Below are 12,918 nucleotides of genomic sequence, written 5' to 3' on the forward strand. Positions count from 1 at the left end.
CCCTCTAACTCTCTAAACGTAAAGCAAGACTCTGGGAGGGAGGAAAACTTCAGCAAGGTCAGTTGCAGCGGTTATAAAAATGTGGTAGCAGAACTTGGTCTGTTTCAACTGCAAACTACACTTGTGGTCATTGATTGCTAATGTAAACCACAAGGAGTGTAGACTGCAGCTTGTGCCTGAGGTTAACCCTCAATCGGTCTCTCGCTGGATTAACCCTCTACATCTTTATAGCTGGCCGTTTATTTCCTCAGGCTGGGTCGAGTCAGAGACTTACTAAAAGATGGGTGTAGCTTTCCTATTTAGTAGGTGTTTAGTAGGTGTTTAGTAGGTCAGAGGACTATTGGTTATAGGTTTCCTCCAGTGATACAGCCATAAATCAATCCAAGTGTTTATGTACAAACACAGAAGCAGCAATGTGATTCCTGAAAATAAACACACACAATGGAATAAGTACACACACATACTGTATGTACTGTAAGTGCACACATGAGCATATATACAAGGCCGGATTAATGTACAGGTTTTCCAGAGCTGAAACTCCTGGGCCCAGGCCCGTAGGGGGCCAAGACATTACGGAATTATATACCGTATACTGTACATTATACTGTACATTGCTGTGCAAAAGTATTTGCCCCCTTTCTGATTTTCCTTATTTTTGCATATTTTTTATACTGAAGGGAGCCAGAGGAGATGGCTGCCGTTTTACGGGCTCCTAACCAATTGTGCTATTTTGTGTGTTTTTTTGCATTGTTTGTAACTTATTTTGTACATAATATTTATGCCACTGTCTGTTATGAACGAAAGAGCTTCTGGATATCAGAACAGCGATTACTCACCTCGAACTGGACAACGATTTTTTCTTTAACAAGTCGGACGCAAAGGATTTACTCGAGATACCAGGCCCAAATCCCTGTCATTTGCATGAAGAAAAGACGGAGATACAGGGGACGCAGGTCGGAGTGCTTTGTGAGAATTGTTGGCGAGTTAGTAACCTGCCTCTACCATCCATCCTATTGGCCAACGTGCAATCATTGGAGAATAAACTGGATGATCTCCGTTCAAGACTATCCCACCAACGGGACATTAAAAACTCTAATACCTTATGTTTCATCAAGTTGTGGCTGAATAACGACATGGATAACACACATCGGCAAGATATAACAGCTGCCTCCGGTAAGACAAGGGTTGGCACTCTGTGTCTATTTGTCAATAACAGCTGGTTCACGAAATCTAATATTAAGGAAGTCTCAAGGTTTTGCTCACCTGAGGTAGAGTATCTCATGATAAGCTGTAGACCACACGATTTACCAAGAGAGTTTTCATCTGTATTTTTCGTATCTGTCAAATTTACCACCACAAACTGATGCTGGCACTAAGACCGCACTCAATGAGCTGTATAAGGCCATAAGCAAACAATAATTTTTTTATTTCACCTTTATTTAACCAGGTAGGCAAGTTGAGAACAAGTTCTCATTTACAACTGCGACATGGCCAAGATAAAGCAAAGCAGTGTGACAAAAACAACAACACAGAGTTACACAAACAATCGTACAGTCAATAACACAAAACAAAAGAAATATAGAAAAATATATGTACTGTGTTTGCAAATGTAGAAGAGTAGGGAGGAAGGCAATAAATAGACCCTAGTGGCGAAAATATTTACAATTTAGCATTAATACTGGAGTGATAGATGTGCAAGTAGAGATACTGGGGTGCAAAAGCTGGGGTGCAAGAGGGTAAGTAATAATATGGGGATGAGGTAGTCGGGTGTGCTATTTACAGATTGGCTGTGTACAGGTACAGTGATCGGTAAGCTGCTCAGACAGCTGATGCTTAAAATTAGAGAGATATAAGACTCCAGCTTCAGAGATTTTTGCAATTTGTTCCAGTCATTGGCAGCAGAGACCTGGAAGGAAAGGCGGCCAAAGGAAGTGTTGGCTTTGGGGATGACCAGTGCAATATACAGTGGGGCAAAAAAGTATTTAGTCAGCCACCAATTGTGCAAGTTCTCCCACTTAAAAAGATGAGAGAGGCCTGTAATTTTCATCATAGGTACACTTCAACTATGACAGACAAAATGAGAAAAAAAATCCAGAAAATCACATTGTAGGATTTTTTATGAATTTATTTGCAAATTATGGTGGAAAATAAGTATTTGGTCAATAACAAAAGTTTATCTCAATACTTTGTTACATACCCTTTGTTGGCAATGACAGAGGTCAAACGTTTTCTGTAAGTCTTCACAAGGTTTTCACACACTGTTGCTGGTATTTTGGCCCATTCCTCCATGCCGATCTCCTCTAGAGCAGTGGATGTTTTGGGGCTGTTGCTGGGCAACACGGACTTTCACCTTCCTCCAAAGATTTTCAATGGGGTTGAGATCTGGAGACTGGCTAGGCCACTCCAGGACCTTGAAATGTTTCTTACGAAGCCACTCCTTCATTGCCCGGGCGGTGTGTGGGATCATTGTCATGCTGAAAGACCCAGCCACGTTTCATCTTCAATGCCCTTGCTGATGGAAGGAGGTTTTCACTCAAAATCTCACGATACATGGCCCCATTCATTCTTTCCTTTACACGGATCAGTCGTCCTGGTCCCTTTGCAGAAAAACAGCCCCAAAGCATGATGTTTCCACCCCCAGGCTTCACAGTAGGTATGGTGTTCTTTGGATGCAACTCAGCATTATTTGTCCTCCAAACACGAACATGTCCCCAACTCCAGTTGAGTTTTTACCAAAAAGTTATATTTTGGTTTCATCTGACCTTATGACATTCTCCCAATCTTCTTCTGGATCATCCAAATGCTCTCAAGCAAACTTCAGACGGGCCTGGACATGTACTGGCTTAAGCAGGGGGACATGTCTGGCACTGCAGGATTTTAGTCCCTGGCGGCGTAGTGTGTTACTGATGGTATGCTTTGTTACTTTGGTCCCAGCTCTCTGCAGGTTATTCACTAGGTCCCACCGTGTGGTTCTGGGATTTTTGCTCACCGTTCTTGTGATAATTTTAACCCCTTGGGGTGAGATCTTGCATGGAGCCCCAGATCGAGGGAGATTATCAGTGGTCTTGTATGTCTTCCATTTCCTAATAATTACTCCCACAGTTGATTTCTTCAAACCAAGCTGCTTATTGCAGATTCAGTCTTCTCAGCCTGGTGCATGTCTACAATTTTGTTTCTGGTGTCCTTTGACAGCTCTTTGGTCTTGGCCATAGTGGAGTTTGGAGTGTGACTGTTTGAGGTTGTGGACAGGTATCTTTTATACTGATAACAAGTTCAAACAGGTGCCATTAATACAGGTAACGAGTGGAGGACAGATGAGCCTCTTAAAGAAGAAGTTACAGGTCTGTGAGAGCTAGAAATCTTGCTTGTTTGTAGGTGACCAAATACTTATTTTCCACCATAATTTGCAAATAAATTCATTAAAAAATCCTACAATGTGATTTTCTGTAATTTTTTCCCCCTCATTTTGTCTGTCATAGTTGAAGTGTACCTATGATGAAAATTACAGGCCTCTCTCATCTTTTTAAGTGGGAGAACTTGCATAATTGGTGGCTAATAATCACCAGCAGCAAGAGCGACATCATTGGTATATACAGTGAAAAGAGTCGGCCCGAAAATTGAACCCTGTTGCACCCCCATAGAGACTGCCAGAGGTCCAGACAACAGGCCCTCCGATTTGACACACTGAACTCTCTCTGAGAAGTAGTTGGTGAACCAGGCGAGGCAGTCATTTGAGAAGTCAAGGCTATTGAATCTGCCGATAAGAATACGGTGATTGACACAGTCGAAAGCCTTGGCCAGGTCGATGACGACGGCGGCACAGTACTGTCTTTTATCTATGGCGGTTATAATATAGTTTAGGACCTTGAGCGTGGCTGAGGTGCACCCATGACCAGATCGGAAACCAGATTGCATAGCGGAGAAGGTACGGTGGGATTCGAAATGGTCGGTAATTTGTTTACTATCTTGGTTTTCAAAGATTTTAGAAAATAGGGGCAGGATATATTTTGGTCTATAACAGTTTGCTTCTAGAGTGTCTCTCACTTTAAAGAGGGGGATGACCACGGTAGCTTTCCAATCTTTGAGGATCTCAGACGATACGAAAGAGAGGTTGAACAGGCTAGTAATTGGGGTTGCAACAATTTCAGCGGATCATTTTAGAAAGAGAGGGTCCAGATTGTCTGCCCAAGCTGATTTGTAGGGGTCCAGATTTTGCAGTTCTTTCAGAACATCAGCTGTCTGGATTTGGGTGAAGGAGAGGGGAGGATTTGGGCAAGTTGCTGCAGGGGGTGCTGAGATGTTTGCAGGGGTATGGGTAGCCAGGTGGAAAGCATGGCCAGCCGTTTAAAAATGCTTATTGTTTCCTATCCTCAGTGCAGTGGGCAGCTCTTATTCTCCATGGACTTTACAGTGTCTCCAAAATTAGTCCTACAGGAAGCACATTTCTGTTTGAAAAAGCTAGCCTTAGCTTTCCTAACTGACTGAGTGTATTGGTTCCGGACTTCCCTGAAAAGTTGCATATCGCGGGGCTATTCGATGCTAATGCAGAACGCCACAGGATGTTTTTGTGCTGGTCAAGGGCAGTCTGGGATGAACCAAAGGCTATATTATGTTGTTAGTTCTGAATTTTTTGAATGGGGCATGCTTATTTAAGATGGTACGCATGCAGACAATGAGGCAGTGATCGCTGAGATCCTGGTTGAAGACAGCAGAGGTGTATTTAGAGGGCAGGTCAGTCAGGATGATATCTAAGAGGGAAGCCATGTTTACAGATTTAGGGCTGTACCTGGTAGGTTCCTTGATGATTTGTGTGAGATTTTGTTAAGCAGGTCCCAGTTTAGGTCACCTAACAGTACGAACTCTGAAGATAAATGGGGCGTGATCAATTCACATATAATGTCCAGGGCACAACTGGGGGCCGAGGGGGGTCTATAACAAGCGGCAATGGTGAGAGACTTGTTTCTGGAATGGTGGATTTTAAAAGTGAAGCTCGAATTGTTTGGGGACAGACCTGGATAGTATGACAGAACTCTGCTGGCTATCTCTGCAGTAGATTGCAGGTCTGTCCTCTTTGGCAGTTCTATCTTGTCAGAAAATGTTATAGCTAGGGATGGAAATTTCTTGATTTTTGGTGACCTTCCTGAGCCAGGATTCAGACACGGCTAGGACATCTGGGTTGGCGGAGTGAATAAAGCAGTGAATAAAACAAAAACTTAGGGAGCAGGCTTCTAATGTTAACATGCATGAAACCAATACTTTTACAGTTACGGAAGTCAACAAATGAGAGTGCCTGGGGAATGGGAGTGATGCTGGGGGCTGCAGGGCCTGGGTTAACCTCTACATCAGAGTGATCATAGGGTCCATTGAGTAGCTATGCAAGCTGGCGGCACGGCAATTCAGACAGCTAGCAGGCCGGGGCTAGCATCAGGCTAGCAGGTGGGCCTCAGAGGGACGTTGCATCGGAAGAGTGTTGAAACCCCCTCGGATGGTTACGTCGGCAGACCAGTCATGATGGATTGGCGGGGCTCCGTGTTGGCAGCAAAGGGTCCAGACCAATTGGCAGAAGAGGTATTGAAATCCAGGTATTACCTGATGGGATTATTCGGCTAGCCAGGAGAAGGGCCTAGCTCCAGGCTAGTTCCATGCTAACTGGTGCTTGCTTCGGGACAGAAACCCCCTCTGACGGTTAGGTCGGTAGACCAGTCGTGATGGATCGGCAGGGCTCCGTGTCGGCAGCAAAGGGTCCAGGCCAATTGGTGGAAGAGGTAATTGAATCCCATGGATTGCTTGATCTCTTCAGCTAGCCGGGAGATGGGCCTAGGTCGAGGCTAGCTCCAGGCTAACTGGTGCTTGCGTCGGGATAGAGACGTTAGACAGGAGTAGCCACTCGGATAGCATCTAGTTAGCTGCGATGATCCAGAGTAAAGGTTCAGTGCTTGCGGTAGGAATCCGAAGATGTGTTAGAGAAAAGCAGTCCGATACGCTCTGGGTAGATATTGCGCTGTGCAGGCTGGCAAGAGTTGCCAGGGCTGAGGCTGACAGTCTGAGGTAACAGTGATGACCGCTAGCAGTGGCTAACTGACTACTAGCTAGATAGCTGGCTAGCTTCAGAAGAGGGTTCCAGTTCAAAAATGTAAAAATAGCAGATCCATACCACTTTGGGTGAGGCGGGTTGCAGGAGAGTATGTTCAGTCCGTAGATGGAAAATGTTATTTAAAAGAAAGAATACATGTACAGTATATACGAAATATATACAAAGAAAAATGATATATACAAGTGACGGGACAAGATAGTCAAAACAGACATCCTCACTGCTACGCCATCTTGGACAAAAAAAGATGCTCATCCAAGTGCAGCGCTCCAAGTGGCTGGGGACTTTAATGGAAGGAAACCTACATCTGTTTTACCTCATTTCTACCAGCATGTCACATGTGCAACCAGAGGAAAAAAACCTCTAAACTACCTTTACTCCACACACAGAGACGAGTACAAAGGTCTCCCTCGCCCTACATTTGGCAAATCTGACAATAATTATATCCCCCTGATTCCTGCTTACAAGCAAAAACTAAAGCAGGAAGTACCAGTGACTCGCTTAATACAGAAGTGGTCAGATGACGCAAATGCTAAGCTACAGGACTGTTTTACTAGCACAGACTGGAATATAATCCGGGACTCAGCCGATGGCATTCAGGAGTATATCACATTAGCCACTGGCTTCATCAATAAGTGCATCAAGGACCTTTTTCCCACATTAACCGTACATACATACCATAGCCAGGCAACATCTGCACTGAGCTACTGGAGGCTTCTTGCCATGGATCATCACTGGAGGCTTCGTGCCATGGATCATCACTGGAGGCTTTGTGCCATGGATCATCACTGGAGGCTTCGTGCCATGGATCATCACTGGAGGCTTCGTGCCATGGATCATCACTGGAGGCTTTGTGCCATGGATCATCACTGGAGGCTTCGTGCCATGGATCATCACTGGAGGCTTCGTGCCATGGATCATCACTGGAGGCTTCGTGCCATGGATCATCACTGCAGGCTGCTTGCCATGGATCATCACTGGAGGTTTTGTGCCATGGATCATCACTGGATGCTTCGTGCCATGGATCATCACTGGAGGCTTCTTGTCATGGATCATCACTGGAGGCTTCGTTCCATGGATCATCACTGGAGGTTTTGTGCCATGGATCATCACTGGAGGCTTCGTGCCATGGATCATCACTGGAGGCTTCGTGCCATGGATCATCACTGGAGGCTTCGTGCCATGGATCATCACTGGAGGCTTCGTGCCATGGATCATCACTGGAGGCTTTGTGCCATGGATCATCACTGGAGGCTTCGTGCCATGGATCATCACTGGAGGCTTCGTGCCATGGATCATCACTGGAGGCTTTGTGCCATGGATCATCACTGGAGGCTTCTTGCCATGGATCATCACTGGAGGCTTTGTGCCATGGATCATCACTGGAGGCTTCGTGCCATGGATCATCACTGGAGGCTTCGTGCCATGGATCATCACTGGAGTGGAGAGACGCACAGGAGGCCTGGCTCTGGGAGCAGGCACAGGACTCACCAGGCTGGGAGACATAAAGGAGGCTTAGTTCTGGGCGCGGGCACAGGACTCACCAGGCTGGGGATACATACAGGAGGCTTTGTCCTTGGCAGATGCACCGGATACACTGGGCCGTGGAGGCGCACTGGAGGTCTCGAGCTTGGAGCCTGCACAACCTGTCCTGGCTGTGTGGTTATCTTCACCCTGCAAATGCGGGGCGCTGGCACAGGACACACTGGGCTGTGCAGACATACCGGAGACACAGTGCGCAGAGCCGGCGCAGGATATACTGAGCCGAGGAGACGTACTGGAGGTCTGGAGAGCAGGGCTGGCACAACCCGTCCTGGCTGGATGCTCACCCTACCCCAGATGCGGGGAGCTGGAATGTAGCGCACCGGGCTAAGAACGCGTACTGGAGACATCGTGCGCTCCACCGCATAACACGGTGGCTGACCAGTACGACGCTCGCCACAGTAAGCACGTGGAGTTGGCTCAGGTCTCCAACCTGACTCTACCACACTCCCCGTGTGCCCCCTCCCAAAACATTTTTGGGGGGACTGCCTATCGGGCTTCCTTGCTAGCCGTGTTCCCTCATAATGCTGCTGCTCTGCTTTAGCTGCTGCCTTCACCTTCCTCTCTGCTTCTACCTGCTCCCAGGGCAGGCAATCCTTCCTGGCCAGGATCTCCTCCCACGTCCAGGATCCCTTGCCATTCAAAATGTCCTCCCACGTCCATTCCTTACCACGCTGCTTGGTCCATTTGTGGTGGGAAGTTCTGTCACGGGTGTCTTTGGAAGAAGAGGACCAAGGTGCTGCGTGATGAGCGTACATTTTCTCTTTATTTGGAAAATGACGCCGAACAAAACAATAAATGCTACAAAAACAAACCGTGAACCTAAAGGCTTTGTGCCCTAAACAAAGTCAACTTCCCACAAAGACAGATGGGAAAAGGGCTACCTAAGTATGGTTCTCAATCAAAGACAACGATAGACAGCTGTCCCTGATTGAGAACCCTACCCGGCCAAAACATATAAATACAAATAATAGAACATAGAATACCCACCCCAACTCACACCCTGACCAAACCAAATATAGACATAAAAAGGATCTCTAAGGTCAGGGCGTAACAGCTCCTGAGGTATTGATGCAGTTTTAGCACATTTGGGGATTTTGAGCATTAAAAACACCAGAATCATTGAGAAGAAACATTTCTTGCCTACACTGACTGCACGTCCATTTCTTTGTTTACTTGGATCCCCATTAGCTTTTGCAGAGGCAGCAGCTATTTTTCCTGAGGTTCACAAAAACATGACAAATAACAAAGCACTGGTACACTAATAGACAAGGACAGTCACACACATTTAAAATACAATATGTAAATAATAGAACCTGAACAATGTAAGATAATAGCAATATAAACAATACAACTAAAACAAATAATGTGTGTGTTAGTGTGTTTGTGTGTGCATGTGTGTGCCCTCACAGTCCACGCCATTTAATATTGTTTTAAAGATAATTTTGCTGTTTGCTTGAGTAATTAGAGATGGAAGTGAGTTCAAAGCTATCAGCTTTCTGTATAATACTGTGCATTGCCGTGAATTCATTTTGGACTGTGAAGAGACCCCTGGTGACATGTCTTGTGGTGTATGTATATGGGTGTCTGAAGAGAACCCTGGTGACATGTCTTGTGGTGTATGTGTGGATGTCTGAGCTGAATGATATTTGATTATGCAGACAATCTGGAATTTTCATTACAGTAATACTCTCATAAAAACCGTCACTGGCCCACACACCTGGGTTGTGTTCATTAGGTTACAAACAGAATGAAACCTGTCCAATAAGAACCATTAACTTTGTATTCCATTTTAAACCATTTTGCTACGTTGTGCCCAACTGAACCAAGCATCCCAGTTCCTTGATTAGAAGCAAAGAAGGAAAGTTGTTAACACTTTACACATAGCTTGAATTTGTAAAAGGTTTATAAAGCGGTTATTAAATTATGTTATTAACGGTTATTTAATCATTTGTAAAAGCATTATAAACCATTAATAAACGGTTATATCGAATTGGGCAAAATAGTGCAATAACTGGTCAGTTTTTGCCAAATAGTGAGCCAATATTTACCTCCAGTTATTAACCATTTATACGTGTGCTTACAAATGCTCATAAGATGAACCCTTATGTGTCATCAGGCAAACTTATTTTCAATAGATGTACAGTTGAACAATATATATTTCTTCACTTTTGGGTGTGATGCATTGTTGCTCTGTCTCAGCAACAGAAGAGGTTGGTTTTCATGATGTGTCTTGATCGACCTTTGAAGCCCTTATGCCCTGGCCAAGTTTACATCCAAGAGGACATTATTCAATCATCATTACCCCATCATTACCAGATTATATCAACACACACTTACCACTTCTCTGTGATAGTCCAAGTATGGTGAACGCTCTGGTGTGAAATGGTAACCGTAATACCTTTAGTTGGTGAAACAGTGGAAAAGGTATCCTCGCACAAAGTTGAATGTTCTGGTATTCATACCTGCCATTAATTAACTCAACATGATTAATAACAAAGTGTTGAATCTTCTCTCATTAATATAGTGATCAGTGGTGGTTGGTGCCTTTTAAACAGCTAAAATGAGGAAGAACGTTTTTTTCTTGTCATGAGCAACATACATACACTTAGGTTGGAGATATTAAAACTCATTTCACTGTATCACAATTCCAGTGGGTCAGACGTTTGCATACACTAAGTTGACTGTGCCTTTAAACAGGTTGGACAATTCCAGAAAATGATGTCATGGATTTAGAAGCTTCTGATAGGCTAATTGACATCATTTGAGTCAATTGGAGGTGTACCTGTGGATGTATTTGAAGGCCTACCTTCAAACTCAGTGCCTCTTCACTTGAAATCATGGGAAAAACTCCCTAGAAAGGACAAAACCTAGGAAGAAACCTAGAGAGCAACCAGGCTACCGGGTGGAGATTATAACAGAACATGGCCAAGATGTTAAAATGTTCATAAATGACCAGCATGGTCAAATAATAGGTCTGGGACAGGTAGCACGTCCGGTGAACAGGTCATTATTCCATAGCCGCAGGCAGAACAGTTGAAACTGGAGCAGCAGCACGGCCAGGTGGACTGGGGACAGCAAGGAGTCATCATACCAGGTAGTACTGAGGCATGGTCCAAGGGCTCAAGTCCTCCGAGAGAGAGAGATAGAAAGAGAGAAAGAGAGAATTAGAGAGAGCAAACTTAAATTCACACAGGACACCGGATAAGACAGGAGAAGTACTCCAGATATAACAAACTGACCCTCACCATGTTTCATTGAAATGTACATCTGTGTGTCATCCGCATAGCAGTGAAAGTTAACATTATGTTTTCGAATGACATCCCCAAGAGGTAAAATATATAGTGAAAACAAGAGTGGTCCTAAAACGGAACCTTGAGGAACACCAAAATGTACAGTTGATTTGTCAGAGGACAAACCATTCACAGAGACAAACTGATATCTTTCCAACAGATAAGATCTAAACCAGGCCAGAACTTGTCCGTGTAGACCAATTTGGGTTTCCAATCTCTCCAAAAGAATGTGGTGATCGATGGTATCAAAAGCAGCACTAAGGTCTAGGAGCACGAGGACAGATGCAGAGGCTCGGTCTGATGCCATTAAAAGGTAATTTACCACCTTCACAAGTGCAGTTTCAGTGCTATGATGGGGTCTAAAACCAGACTGAAGCCTTTCGTATACATTGTTTGTCTTCAGGAAGGCAGTGAGTTGCTGCGCCTCTCTTTTTCAAGAGAGGCTTTATTACTGCCATTTTTAGTGAGTTTGGAACACATCCGGTGGACAGAGAGCCATTTATTATGTTCAACATTGGAGGGCCAAGCACAGGGAGCGGCTCTTTCAGTAGATTAGTTGGAATAGGGCCCGGTATGCAGCTTGAAGGTTTAGAGGCCATGATTATTTTCATCATTGTGTCAAGAGATATAGTACTAAAACACTTGAGTGTCTCTCTTGATGCTAGGTCCTGGCAGAGTTGTGGAGACTCAGGACAACTGAGCTTTGAAGGAATATGCAGATTTAAAGACGAGTCCGTAATTTGCTTTCTAATAATCATGATATTTCCTCAAAGAAGTTCATGAATTTATTACTGTTGAAGTGAAAGCCATCCTCACTTGGGGAATGCTGCTTTTTAGTTAGCTTTGCAACAGTATCAAAAATACATTTCGGATTGTTCTTATTTTCCTCAATTAAGTTAGAAAAATAGGATGATCGAGCAGCAGTAAGGGCTCTTCGGTACTGCACGGTACTGTCTTTCCAAGCTAGACGGAAGACTTCCAGTTTGGTGTGGCTCCATTTCCGTTCCAATTTTCTGGAAGCTTCCTTCAGAGCTCGGGTATTTTCTGTATACCAGGGAGCTAGTTTCTTATGAGAAATGTTTTTAGTTTTTAGGGGTGCAACTGCATCTAGGGTATTGCGCAAGGTTAAAGTGAGTTCCGCAGTTAGGTGGTTAACTGATTTTTGTACTCTGACGTCCTTGGGTAGACAGAGGGAGTCTGGAAGGGCATCAAGGAATCTTTGTGTTGTCTGTGAATTTATAGCACGACTTATGATGCTCCTTGGTTGGGGTCTGAGCAGATTATTTGTTGCAATTGCAAACGTAATAAAATGGTGGTCCGATAGTCCAGGATTATGAGGAAAAACATTAAGATCCACAACATTTATTCCATGGGACAAAACTAGGTCCAGAGTATGACTGTGACAGTGAGTAGGTCCAGAGACATGTTGGACAAAACCCACTGAGTCGATGATGGCTCTGAAAGCCTTTTGGAGTGGGTCTGTGGACTTTTCCATGTGAATATTAAAGTCACCAAAGATTAGAATATTATCTGCTATGACTACAAGGTCCGATAGGAATTCAGGGAACTCAATGAGGAACGCTGTATATGGCACAGGAGGCCTGTAAACAGTAGCTATAAAAAGTGATTGAGTAGGCTGCATAGATTTCATGACTAGAAGCTCAAAAGACGAAAATGAAAATACCCCTTTTTAATACCAGTGCACGTCTTCTTGCCTATTACACAAAGTGGTTTTGTGCCATGAAGTACAAAGTTGCATGGTAGTTTGATTTTGCCAAAGATGGTGATAAATACTGAAGAGCGAAGCAACAGTTTACTTGACTGCACATGTTGATGCAGCAGCTCAACATCTAAACTCAGCAAATAGAGAAACCTCCTTTCACTGTCAACTGCGTTTATTTTCAGCAAATGTAACATGTGTAAATATTTGTATGAACATAACAAGATTCAACAACTGAGACATAGACTGAACAAGTTCCACAGACATGTGAC

Source organism: Oncorhynchus tshawytscha, linkage group LG18, assembly GCF_018296145.1.
Source record: "Oncorhynchus tshawytscha isolate Ot180627B linkage group LG18, Otsh_v2.0, whole genome shotgun sequence".
NCBI lineage: Eukaryota > Metazoa > Chordata > Actinopteri > Salmoniformes > Salmonidae > Oncorhynchus > Oncorhynchus tshawytscha.